This window comes from Sitophilus oryzae, unplaced genomic scaffold, assembly GCF_002938485.1.
Source record: "Sitophilus oryzae breed Bouriz unplaced genomic scaffold, Soryzae_2.0 scaffold_165_pilon_pilon, whole genome shotgun sequence".
Classification (NCBI taxonomy): Eukaryota; Metazoa; Arthropoda; class Insecta; order Coleoptera; family Curculionidae; genus Sitophilus; species Sitophilus oryzae.
This window is the reverse complement of record NW_022146347.1, coordinates 2,660,919-2,674,966: the sequence shown is the minus strand read 5'-3', so window position 1 is coordinate 2,674,966 and position 14,048 is coordinate 2,660,919. Positions and strand designations below refer to the sequence as shown.

The window sequence follows — 14,048 nt, the reverse complement described above, 5'->3', positions numbered from 1 at the left end:
ATTGGTTAGTTGGTTATTTGGTGGGGTTGGTTGGTTTTTACTAATTTATATTTGTTTTTTATATTTTTTCACAAGTGTCAAGGTTAGTTGCGTTGGTTAAGTTGGTTATTTGGTGGGGTGGATAGCGTTGGTTAGTCCTTATAAAATTCCTATATGTCAAAACCGTCAAGTGCGTCTCATCAACGACGTCATACATATTAACGGCATTTTAGTAAGCTACCGTTTAACGGCAGTTTAAGTACAGCCAAATATAAAACCGCGAATATTTGCGCAACAGTTAAAAATTTTGAAATACTTCAAATACAAAAAATGTTCATTTTTTAATTCTCCATCTATTGAAAAAATAATATATCCATACATTTAAAAAGCAAAGAAAAATTATTTTATATTTTAGAAAGTTTGGCGTAGAATTTTGAATATCCTGTATGATTTACGATTACAATATTTTTTATAGCAAAGTAAGTGCAGACCATCTAAAGTAAATACCTAATATAGTTTTGATCTGAGGACAGTTTTTGTATTTTTAATATATTTTTTAAAAAAGACTAAAAAATTATCAGAACAGGAATTAAACCCTCAACCATTATGATGGTAAGCGAGAACTACCCCTACCGGTTACTACAGATATTCATATACTAGGCAAAAGATTACTAATATTTAAGTCTCAAAATTGGCAATTGACATTCAAATTTTCAGCATTCTTTCATATTTTCAATTAATTTGTAACATGTTTAGCGTAATATGTTAGCAGTATATCTTTTGATACAGCTTGTTCAATTGATTCATTTTTTTTCCTTTCCAATTGATTCTTTAATTTCCTTTAGTATTTTTTACATGTATTGAAAAATCCTTACAAAGTGTTATAGATTACATAATTATTGTTCTTTAGAAATGGAAAAGGTTTAAAAAAGCACCAACATATTTTTTTCGCGAGCCCGACCGCGCGAAGCCAGTAAAAAAGGGATTTCTCGTGACTCTAATCCCATAATATTTTTTCAGAGCTTACAATAACCGTTGTCACGGTTAGGTATGGCGTCCCGTCTACGACATTGAAAGATTTTTATTTGTCAGTTCCGATAATCTTTGGATTTTTTGTGGCTCTCACGTCGAGTTTCACAATGGAAGCGAAGAAATAATGGGAGAACGGGCGAACGAAGCGGAGATCGGGGTCTGGTAATATGAAAATAATCCGTATCCAGACGGGACGAGTTTGGATGACCGCAGCGCCGCCGCCATCAAATTAAAAGTCTCTTTCAATTGCCGACAGACATAATATATCCGCGTCTATGATGACAAATGGCGGCTCATGGGAGAACTCTTAGGACCGTAACTGATTGTGGGGCCACGTAGGTATGCAGCTACATAGAGATGAGCAAGAAATCGCGAAGTGCTTGTCGCAGCGATTTTAAAATCGCAATCGCAACCTGCAATTGGCTCTCATAGGAAACTGCGATTGCGATTTCTTCTATTTGAGAGTTTCAAATTAAGCAACCAGTTTTGCACTAGCTGCAATTTGCGACTTTGTTGCGATTTGGTTGTGATTGTGATTTTGTAAACTGGGACCGTGATTTCTATCTGCGAGTTTGAATTTTTAGGAGTTGCGATTTGCAATATTGTTGCGAATGTAATTTTGTGGTCTATTGAAGCATTTTATAGGAAACTGCGATTGAATTTTCTCTCTGATATTATTTTCTAGGGCTACGATCAATAATATACAGTGTGTTTCTCAAGAGTGGTTCACCCCTATAACTTTTTTATTTTTTCTGATTAAAAAACGAGATTTGGTAAATTAGGATTGATTGGCGTATTCAGTTTTTTTAGTCACTTTCTGTTTCACCGGAAATGGCTACAACTTTTGATTTTTAAATAACATCCTCGGTATTTTTTTACTTTATTCGATAGAAAATGACAATGATATGGCAACTTTTGACATTTTCGTCAAAAAAAATCGTATTTTAAATATCAATCTGGAATGTCATGGCTGTGTTAAAAATAGTGATGGGATCACTCGAGCGAAATTTCGCTCGAGTACTCGATTATTGAAATAACCGCCATTGCTCGATTATGAACGAGCGATGCAAGTGACGAGTACCAAGCGACGAACGCAAGCGATCCTAGAATGAAATAAATTGAAATCCAATTTTAATCTGACATACTCGATAAAATACCGAGCGAATTATCAACATACATTGCAGATAGCAAATTTATACGACGCCGTATATAATTTATCCGTTGCGTATCTGAGAGACAAAATTTTACGACCTACATCGACAATGCTTTGAAATAAACTAAATCAAGCGATCAAGCGAATCGCTCGTCGCTTGCAACTTGCCATTCATCTTAGATTTATTCATTAGAGCACTTACAATAAGCGATGGGTGAAAAACCGTATTTTTAAATATGAGTAATATTTCGCTCGAGCGATCACTCGGTTATTGCAATCGCTTGAAACTCGACTACTCGATTATTGAAATTAATCGGTTTTTCCCATCACTAGTTAAAAACTCATCTAGTTTGCTCATCTCTACATCTACATAATTCTAACAGTTTCGTTCATTTTTATGTGATTTTTTATTAAAATAGAAACTGTTTATTTTTATACGAGTGTCGTTCAATTAAAAGTTGCTCGGAGAACGATAGAGAAAGGCATTATTTTACATTATTTTCTTATATTTTTATCATGATCAGATTTTCGTCTCTCTATCAAAATAATCATTTTTTGTTTTGGCTATAAATCTTCTTTAATGTGAACCATATTGCACAGGTGTGCATGCGTGCATGATCTTGAAGGAATCTTCTTGTTCAAATTAAGACATTCATTGTCTTGTATTTTTCATCATTTTGGGAAATGAGATAGCAGATGTTTCACGAACTTCTTCGATCTCAGTTTCTAATTTATTTCTATATTAACCCTATTAAATATTACATATGAATATTTAATAATCATCGTCCTAAACTTACTTTTCCTTATTATTTTTTTAATTAAGTCCTTTTTCTAAATCAATAAAAGTTTCTTCCAAAACTTTTTGTTGTCTCTATGATTTTATTATCTTCTTTTCAGGAGAAAACTTTCTTATCCCATAATCTATTTTTCCAGAGCCTTTGCCAATTGCAGAAATTGTACAGGTGTGCTTCCGTGCATGATCTTGGAGGAAAATGACCTTCTTGTTCAAATTAAGACATTTATTGTCTTGTATTTTTCCCACAAACATATAATAATGCAGTCTAGTACTCTACATTTTAGTTATCTATACAAGTTTTGTTCACTTCTGCCTACATTGCTACGAAAAAATACCAAAATAGTCTCAAGATATTGTGGAGTTTATTCTGGTTCGTATTATCGTGATTTTTTTGACAGACAGTTTTTCGAAAACATTGGAAGGTACGATCTCAGTTATTTCGCATACTTTGTATCTTATAATCTTATCGATTACCAAAACCATGTGGATGTTGTTAATGATTTCGGGAATACCTACTGCAACTGAGTGTCCAATAGACGCTTACCTTTTGCAGACCTAATGTTAGTTTTGGTCTTTCTTTTTGTGCAAGACCAACACCATTCTCGAGCTTTATTTCTTCGTGTTACATCTTAATAAAGTTATAGTCTGCATTCTATCAAAAATTGTCTCGATGGTAAACAACTTTTCAGTGTCATTTTACTTAACGTTTCAGAGAGAATATCACCCCGATGACAGAATTGTTTGCAAGTATGTGTATAGGTCTGTAGAGTTGATGAATAGAAGAAATATATATCAGTATCAGTTGTTGCTCTAAATATTTTTTTAGAGATTTTCTTTTTTTCTGAAGACTATCTTTTTGATGATTACTGATTAGTCCTAGTCATTCTAGGTGATTTCAACTCCAAGGTGGGAAAGTCAGCTGACAATAACAACCTACAAAATATTATAGGAATGTACGGACTTGGAGACAGAAATGCCAGAGGAGAGAGACTTATACAATTTGCAATAGACAACAATCTTGCAATAACAAATACCATGTTCAAACAACACCCTAGACGATTGTCAACTTGGACCTCACCCGATCAAAAAACGAAAAATCAAATTGACTATATCTTAATAAGCGGTAGATGGCGGTTATCTGTTACCAATGTTAAGACAAGACCTGGCATGGTATGTGGATCAGATCATAAAATCCTAGTGGCAAAGTTCCATCGTAAACTACAGGCAGTGAAATTGATCAAAACGAAAAGGTATTCAGTACCTACTAAAGAAGAAATAATGAAAACAATGAAATCGGTAAAAATGCCCACACTAAAAAATGACGTACAAGAAATGTGGAATGACACTAGGACTTGGATAAATGAAATAGTTAAAGGAAGTTGCACATCTGGAAACATTAAATTAAAGTCTAAAACTTGGATGTCGAATAATACGATCAATTTGCTTGAAAAGAGAAGAAACCTAGTCATATCAACAACATTTGACAAAGAACACAAACTAAGAAACATCAATAAAGAAATAAAAAACAGCTGTAGACAGGATAAAAACAAGCACGTCCACGAGATTTGCACAGAATTGGAAAGACACTCGGCAACTAACGAATCTAGAGAGCTATTCAATAAGGTAAAATATCTCTCTCGTGAGTTTCAACTACGTACACAAATTATACAGGATGAAAATGGTCGAAAGATTACTGATCCGGATGGTATTGTTGAAGTCTGGCGAAAGTACTGCACAAAGCTTTACGAAGATGGTGAATCTTCTAATAATAATAATCGTCCCAACCAATTCGAACATGACCGGAGATCCTTAAATCAGAAGTTGAACACGCCCTAAATCGTCTCAAAAAAAATAAAGCCCCAGGTATAGATGGTGTAGCTGCTGAGATATTAAAGTCAATAGGGCAACCGGTAATTGATGTTATTCATTTCATATGCAATCTGATTTGGAAGACGGGAATTTGGCCAGACGACTGGTGCAGCTCGCTATATATACCACTATATAAAAAGGGTAATCCGGCAGACTGCAATAACTATCGAATGATTGCTTTAATTCCTCATGCATGCAAAATTCTCCTGCAGATTATTAACAACAGACTCAGGCCATATCTACTACCACAGATTGCAGAAGAACAAACTGGCTTTATGCCTGGTAAGGGTACCAGAGAACAGATAGGGAACGTACGACAGTTAATAGAAAAAGCGCGAGAATTCAACATAGAAATGTATCTCTGTTTTATCGACTATTCTAAGGCCTTCGATCTAGTCAAGTGGCAAAAACTTTGGCAAATACTCAAGGAAATGGGGGTTCCTGATCACCTTATTCTACTTATCCGACAACTATACCAACATAATTACGGACTTATAAGAATTAATGATGTCACATCAAATAGATTTCAAGCAATGAAGGGTGTCAGGCAGGGGTGTGTTCTCTCACCCCTATTGTTCAATATTTATACCGAGTACATAATGCGTGATATTCTCGATAACTGGCAAGGTGGAGTATCTGTGGGGGGAAGGAAAATCAATAATCTAAGATATGCCGACGATACACTAATCATAACATCAAGTGTGGAAGAAATGGAATTTATTATGCAACGTCTCCAAGAAACTAGTACAGAATTTGGGCTAAAACTTAATCCTAACAAAACTACTGTCATGATTGTGGACCGACAAAACAACAACCAACCTCACGTGGGAAACATAGCTGGATTTAAGGTGGTTAATAAATACTTATATCTGGGATCGCTAATCGACAACAGCGGCTCATGCGAAGGCGAAATAAGACGTAGAATTGCGCTGGCTAGAACAGCCGTAACTAAATTAACTAAGATATGGAAGATACAGCCATCACTAAGAATACCAAACTAAGACTGCTGAACTCGCTTGTTTTCCCGATTGCTACGTATGGGGCGGAAACATGGACGCTGAAGAAAAGCGATACCAGGCGAATAGATGCTTTTTGAAATGTGGGCATATAGACGTCTGCTACGTATACCTTGGACAGCCCATCGTACGAATGAGTCAGTTCTCCAAGAACTAAACTCACAACTCAGCCCTCTCAAAAAATAAACCGATGTTTTCTTGACATATATTGGTCACATTGCTAGAAGAACGGACTCACTGCAGCTGCTAATAGTCGAGGGAAAGGTAGAGGGAAAGCGACCACGAGGAAGATCACCTAAGAGATGGCTTGATCAAACTAAAGACCTAATCGGCCGAAGGCCTTGTTTGAAAGTATCAGCATGGCTCAAAAACAGAGCGGACTGGAAATAATACGATAAAGTTGTTGCTACAGGAACATCATAGTCACTAATCCCTCTTCAGGGAAACGGACCAAAGAGAGAGAGATTAGTCAATGACAAAATGGTGCACATATAAATACACATATCTTTTTATGAAAATATTACTCCCCTTCAAATTAAAAGCTACTCATCTCGGTCATAGACGATTATATTAAATTTTACTTACAATTTCATTTATTTTTTATTCTAAAACAAATACAAGTAAATTTTAGAATTTCAAACAAAACAAGTGGGTTTGTTTAACATCGGGTACCATATAGATACACAACAACCTTCATTAATTCCTCAAACAAACAATTTACGTAGCGCTCGACTTATTTAAATGTTTTACCTTTGCCGCCGCTGTCTCTGTCTGTATCTCTTTTAAGTCTACCCAGGGATGGGCACATGTCACACATTTCCTTTTTACATACTATATATTTCCTTATTTAACAAATATAAGAAATATTATAAAATAACCAATTTTGTGAAAAACTATATAAATACGTGAATACAAATGCGAAAGATAGGAACTATTGGAAACAAGATATAGCCATCTTATCCGAGAATCAAACACCCTTAAAAGCGACCAACTTAGTAACCATCTATTAGAAGCTGGTCAAAGAATGCCTAAAGAAGCTGAACAAATTAGGCAAAGAAAATAAAGTTCGCCTAATCTGCGCACCAGTTAAACCAGAGATAGAGGTAATGAAAAAGCAAACGATCTATCTACAGGAGCGAATACTTCTCTAACTGAACCAGAACCGTTCTGCTTTCTAAGCGAAAACCATCTCAAGAAAGAAATAAAGGACCTGGAGGACTCGATCCGTAACCTGGAATGGGAATCCTCAAACGGTCCTCAACCGAAAAAAAAACGGAAAAAGTTCCTCAGAACTTACGACCGAGAAAAATCAAAGATTTTTGATTTCAGTAAGAACAATCTTCGGATTGTCACGGGGTTTCTAACAGGACACTGTCTCCTCAACGAACACCTCAGTAGATTGAAGCTAAGAACATCTGCGAATGCAGATTCTGTTGGAAAAATGGGGAAACACCAGAACACCTTATAGCGATAAGGTGTTCTGCTGTTCGTTGGACAGTGCTCAATGGAGTACATTGACAACTGTTTGTGCCATAAAGTTTGGTACGACTTATTTCGGAGATGGAAAACTAAGCTCTGTAAAACCGTCTCAGATCTGAAGACAAAAGTCAGTATCTTTTGTCTTCAGATAATGACCTTCGTCAAAGCCCTGAGACGGTATGATGAGCTATAACTCAAGAAAAAGGGAATCAATAGACCTATAATATCGCGGTGATTAACCTTCCCCTTCTCATACAATCTACAACCTAACCGACATATTTCTCTATTATTTTTTAATTTTTTACTATAGCCTCTCCAACGGGAGGATCCTTAATAGTAGAATATTTAGTTCAACATCAGTCGTACCAAAGTTTATGGTACGAACGGTGGTCGTCTCGGCGCACTCAGTGATTGGTGTTCTGGTGTTTCCTCATTTTCCCCACAGAATCTGCATTTGCCGTTGTTTCTTAGGTTCAATCAACTAAGGTGTTCGTTGAGGAGACAGTGTCCTGTTAGAAACCCCGTGACAATCCGAAGATTGTCTTTGCTTAAATCAAGGAACATCTTTGATTTTTCACGGTCGCAATTTCTGAGGAACTTTTTGGAGTGTCTTAAACCGTTGGAGGATTCCCATTCCAGGTTAATCACTGATAGTGACAGTTGTGTCTATTATTTTAATTTTAATTCATATGTAAGTTAAATTTTCTGTAATTTTTTGGATGCTGTCTATTGAAATCAACCCTGAAACGACTTAGGAATGATTTCGACAGACGTATAGTCTTTCAAAGACTATCAGGTAGGATATGGTTAATCCAATTAGCTTTTGATACAATTTTGTACAAACATTCTCTCGGATATTTTCATAAATTCATAATTTTTATTGATTTTTTTGACCAACATCTATAAGCATCTATTAAAGTTCTTGCTACTTTAGTACTAACGGTGTTAATTTGCTAATTTTTCACGAACCCAACCCTACCAAGTCTACCGGTCGTTTATGAAACCACTTTTTTTTGGGTTCTCGGTGAAGTCGATGGTGGCGCCACGGTCGGTGCGCCGGTGACTGATGAAAGCCATCTTCGCGGCGCCCACGAACCGCCGATGGGCGCTGCACGATTGTTGACCTCGGGATGGGCCCGTGGGCACTACCATTGCGTACGGTGTTTTGCGATGGACACGGCTAAAAATGGACCTGTAGGGTGTTCTTTTAAGTAATCCGATTCTGGCGACATTAACACAAAAGTAAGATAAACTAAGATAAACTGTAATAAAAGCTGTATAGGGAAGGTGGTAATATTGATTGATAATTTTAACCTGATAAGTTTTGATTAGATTTCGAATGCAAGGTCTCAATTTTTTTCAGTATCACAACACAATTCCAAAAACTCAAACAAAAAATACAATACTAAAGTGTCAAAATGAATGACAATGTCAACAAACAAGTAGGTATACAGGGTGACAATTTGAAAACGAACAGTATTTAATATTACCTCTACCGATGATAGTATGAAAATTTGGCGAAATACGTCAATTTACATATCAAGGGGGACAATTTTTGAGGTATTTGTTGTCGTGTTACTTTCAACCCTTTGACCCCCAGGGTACCTACCTCTAAAATTTTAAATGGCAACCCCTATTTCTTCTAAAATTTTTGTTCCTTACAAAATTCTACATAAACTGCATTATTATTTTGTCAAAATTATGATACTTAACCTGACAAATGAATGAAATGTATTTAATATCTAATTTTAAAACGGATTGCTTTCACCGCCTCATAGAACTTCATTTAAAAATGTTTGTACCTACCAATACTATACATTCTAAATTCCTTTATTTATTTACATTTTGTCTTCGATATCGTCAGTACAAAACATAAAGTAATTTAATTTTTTTGCCGTTTTCGACAAAATAAGATTCTCGTTTTGCTTATTCCTGATATTTCGAACAAATGATAAGTAAGTACTTGTTCTTTATTTTGCGACTCCTGGTGTACATTATTTATTTCATGTTCTTCCAGAATCAGTGAAATAAGCTGTGAAAGGTAATTTCATAAACAATTTCAATAGTTTTCAATTATTAGTGTTGTTTCTTAAAATGGTTTACACAATTGCTGAACGCGTAGAAATGATTTTCATTTACGGAGCTGAAAATCGCTGCTTTGCCAGAACGGCGGCCGCATTCAACGAAAGACATCGTGAAAGAAATGTTGGACACAAGTATATTCGTGAGTTAGTAGCTAAATTTGAAGAAACAGGATCTGTTTGTAATAGGAAAAGGAATGAGCCAAGACTGCTCAATGAAGCCGCTCAGATTGAGGTTCTTGGTGAAGTTGCTATGGCTCCCACTACGTCCCTTCGTAAAGTTGCAGATCAAACTGGACTGTCGCGTGAGTCAGTCAGGAAAGTATTAAAGCTTCACAAATTTGCCCATGGTTGGCAACAATAAATACAGGGTGAGTTTCCTACAAGGTTCTCTATGGGTATCTCGGAAAATACTGCAGATAGAGAGTAGGTTAAATGGGGAAAGAATTGCAGTTTTGTGGGGTTATAAATATACGCCTTTCAGATTTTTGAAAAAGTTCACGGCTTACTAGATATTTCTGAAAAAACAAATTTCGGCTATTTTAAAAATTGTCCATAATTCCATTATAATCTATTTTAGACAAAAAGTTTTCAGACAAAAGTTGTAGATAATCACATCCCTAATGAGTTTGTGTTCTCCGATTTTTTCTAAAGCCTGTAATTTTTGACATATGACACAAACATAGGTTTTTTAAATGAAAACCATAGTTGGCCATAACTTCATAAAAAGCGCCATTTTTTAAGCTTTTCAGCGATATAAGCTATACAGAGAGTTATAGCCAATTTTTATCTTTCTTGACTAATTTCACTTAGTTGGCATGGTATTCGTATTCTGTTATGATTTATAACTTATAAAAAGACAGACTATTTTATTAAACTGTTCTTTACAATTTACATAACACAAACTAAAACTTAAAAAAAATAATATTTCTTCGAGACTCGGCCTAACCAACTTTAAGTTATTTTAGCAAATGTTCAAAAAAAAGCCATTGTTAACTGAATTAAAAGCTTTTCTCACAGAACGGCCGGTCGACTTTAATAAACTTCTCCCGTACCGCCTTTTTGAGTGCCTCTCTTAATTCATAAGATCTTTTGTAAACCTTGTTGTTAACCATACCGCCTAAAAAAATGGATAGGTCAGGTGAGCGAGGAGGCCCATGCAATTGGTCCACTTCTTCCTATCCCTGAGTTTGCATAATTATGATATAAATAATTTTTAACATTTCTTTCGTTATGTTGGAACCACTCTATTGATGCGCGAGTATCTAAATATAACTTTTCTAAAAAACGTAAGTAACGTTCACCGGTCAACGTATCCTCGCGTAAATGTATGGCCAAGAAAAGTTGAACCAATAATCCTACACGCTATTCTTCATTTGAAAAATTCATATTTACAATTTTTATTTATTTTAATTTATAAAGTTTGGATGTGACTTGTTTCCATGGCTAACTAAGTGAAATTGTTTAAAAATGATAAGAATTGGCTATACCTCAGTAAGTTTTCGAAAGAAACATATTATAGCTTATATCGCTGAAAAGCTTAAAAAATGGCACTTTTTATGAAGTCATGGCCAACTATGGTTTCCATTTAAAAAAACCTATGTTTGTGTCATATGTCAAAAATGACAGGCTTTAGAAAAAAAAAACGGAGGACACAATCTCATTAAGGATGTGATTATCTACAACTTTTATCTGAAAACTTTTTGTCTAAAATGGATTATAATGGAATTATGGACAATTTTTAAAATAGCCAAAATTTTTTTTTTTCGAAATATCTAGTAAGTCATGAACCTTTTCAAAAAACTGAAAGGCGCATGTTTATGACCCCACAAAACTGCAATTCTTTCCCCATTTAACCGACTCTCTATCTCCAGTAGTTTCCGAGGTACCCATAGGGAACATCGAAGGAAACTCACCCTGTATAAAAATCGCGCCCTCGATTACGTGACTAAAAGTTTAATTGGTATCGAATATATGTTTGTTCCCTAATCTATTAATGAAAGAGTTTTTGTCAGTTAATATATTGCTATTTTTTAATAATTTTTGTCAATATATGTATTGCTATTTTTTCTCATGTTATTTCTTTTTCACCAGAGTCCAACTAGGTATTATTGAAAAGTAATACATCACGCATCGGTGGTTCAGTGGTAGAATGCTCGCCTGCCACGCGGGCGGCCCGGGTTCGATTCCCGGCCGATGCATGTTACTTTTTATTTTTAATATTTGTTTTTTATTATCAGTGTGTAAACGTGTAATTTTACAAAAGACAAAGCAAAAGATTCAAGTCTCGGCTTTGTCTTTTGTAATTATAAACCAGGTCTCTTTGGGATTAATGGACGCCTTTTTTAAATGTGTAATTTTGATACCAGAAAGTAGTGGAATAAATTAGTGGTTTCAATTAGCGTAGAAGCTTATTCCTCTATAATCACTAATCAGCATTCAGAACGTCAAAATTGGTGGTAGTAATTTTCAATTAGGGTTTTAAAAAGTTAACAAACTTTTAAATTTTCTACTAATTAGGTATATCTCAAAATTGTAATATCATTTTGGCCTTTGGATATCATCCGTCAAGAAAAATTGTGGTTAGAAATCAAAAGTATTATTTTATAAGTTAATTAATAGGCTTTCTTAATGGATAAAACTGACTAACGCCAGCTTTTGCTAGGATATTCTATTAATTTTAATTTTAATTTTTGAGACACTGTGAATGATCATAAATTTTTATAATGTATAATTGAAGCCAGTGGCGGATACACAGGGGGAACCATGGAGCCAAGGCCCCCCTAAAATCTATAAATTGGGTTAAATATTACCTTTTTGGGTTAAAAATGGCTTTGTAAAAAAACATATTCTAGATTACTTTTTATTTGCTCCCCCCTAAAATAAATTCCTGTATCCGCTCCTGATGGAAGCCACTATAATTTCGAGGTTCTGAATAGGCTTTATACCTTTGAATAAGAAGACTAAGGAAGGAGAAGGAGCACATCAAAAATCTTAGGTTCACCGCGATGGGCTCAAATATGGGCGACTTAAATTCCGGTTTATCAGTGCCGTTCTAATTTTATTTAAAAAATGTAAAACTATGATGTAGGGTAGACGTGGGATAGCCTCAATAATTTGTTGATTTATTTTACTAAAAAGTTATAATAATTATTAATAACCATAAACATCCGATACGCTACTGAAGCAGGTAAGTCAAATTGACGTATCTAAATTCTTTGACATCTAATCTTTGACAAGTAGTAAATAAAAGCAAAAATGCAAGAAAAAATATATAACTAGTTAATTTAAGCGAATTTCATAAATGATCGGTTTACTATACGTATGTATATTATATAGTCACTTACTAGCGAAAAGTTGTTCCATTATTTCACTCGATTTTTACCGAGATCTACCGCACGCTACACAACCAACTATTTTAGAGTCTTTTTCGATAAATCGCGATAGTGTCACTGTTAATTTAAGTTCTGCCACAATTTCCATCTAGATTTACTACCTTTATACAACTATCAGTAGGTAGTAGAATAAATAATAAATAACATAAAATAAGCTCCGTAAAGACTGACAAATCCACAAAATTTCAAATCAAATTCAAATGTGTCAAATGAATCGTCAAACAGAACTGTCAAGGATCCCCACCCTAGAGTCCTTTTTCCGCCCACCATGCATGAATAGATGGATAGCATTATGCTCCTTCCTTAGTCTTCTTATTCAAAGCTTTATACTTAAAAAATTAGGATCATTCATAATGTCTAAAAAATACAATTAAAATCAATAAAAAATCCTAGCAACAGCTTGCGATAGGCAGTTTTATGTTTTATTCATAGAGAAAGCCTTAATACCTAGTTTATAAAACAATAAACTTTTAATTTCTAACCAAAATTGTTTAATACTAATGAAATTCAAAGAGCAAAATGTCATTACTCGCAAATTTTTAATTATAATTAGTAGCAAATGTTAAAAGTTTGTTAAATTTTTCCACTAATTGAAAATTACCTACAACCACTAATTTTGATGTTCTGAATGCTTACATTAAAATTTAAAGGAACAAATTTCTACGTTAATTCAAACCACTAATTTATTTCACTACAATTTCGATGTACTGAATGAAGCTATAAGTATAAAGTGGGTATGACAGAATCGACTAATACTAGTTTTAAAGTTCTGAACGAGGCTTAAGACTCATAAGATTCCAACGGTTATAGAATTGTTATATATCACGCATCGGTGGTTCAGTGGTAGAATGCTCGCCTGCCACGCGGGCGGCCCGGGTTCGATTCCCGGCCGATGCAAGTTCTTTTTTACAATTTTTATCATTTATGATCAATTTTGAAAAATATGTGTAATTTTGCTACAATTACATAAATACCAGATATCACAGATAACAGCAGACATCTAGAACAATTCTGCTTTTTTTAATTCGCTACTGAAACACAAACAATATCGATATAGTATTGCATTAGCGATGTCACGAAGAGCGATTTTAGACTAGAGGGAATTGTTCGGATTTACACAAATATATGTCCGAGTTTTTAATAATTAAACATTTAATAATGCCAAAACGAAACAGTGTAATGACTAACAAAATGCTCAAAGTTGTCTCTTCTATTAAAAAAGGATGATCGAATTCTGATGTCATTTAT

The 14,048-nt window shown here is 34.6% G+C and overlaps 2 non-coding genes across 2 annotated transcripts; both read left to right on the top strand.

Annotated features, from left to right (window-relative positions):
* The first annotated feature begins 11,535 nt into the window (after positions 1-11,535).
* Trnag-gcc lies at positions 11,536-11,606 on the top strand. The gene has a single exon. It is a non-coding gene; the product is annotated as a tRNA-Gly (tRNA).
* A 2,020-nt stretch (positions 11,607-13,626) lies between these two features.
* Trnag-gcc lies at positions 13,627-13,697 on the top strand. Its single transcript has one exon. It is a non-coding gene; the product is annotated as a tRNA-Gly (tRNA).
* The last annotated feature ends 351 nt before the right edge of the window (positions 13,698-14,048 follow it).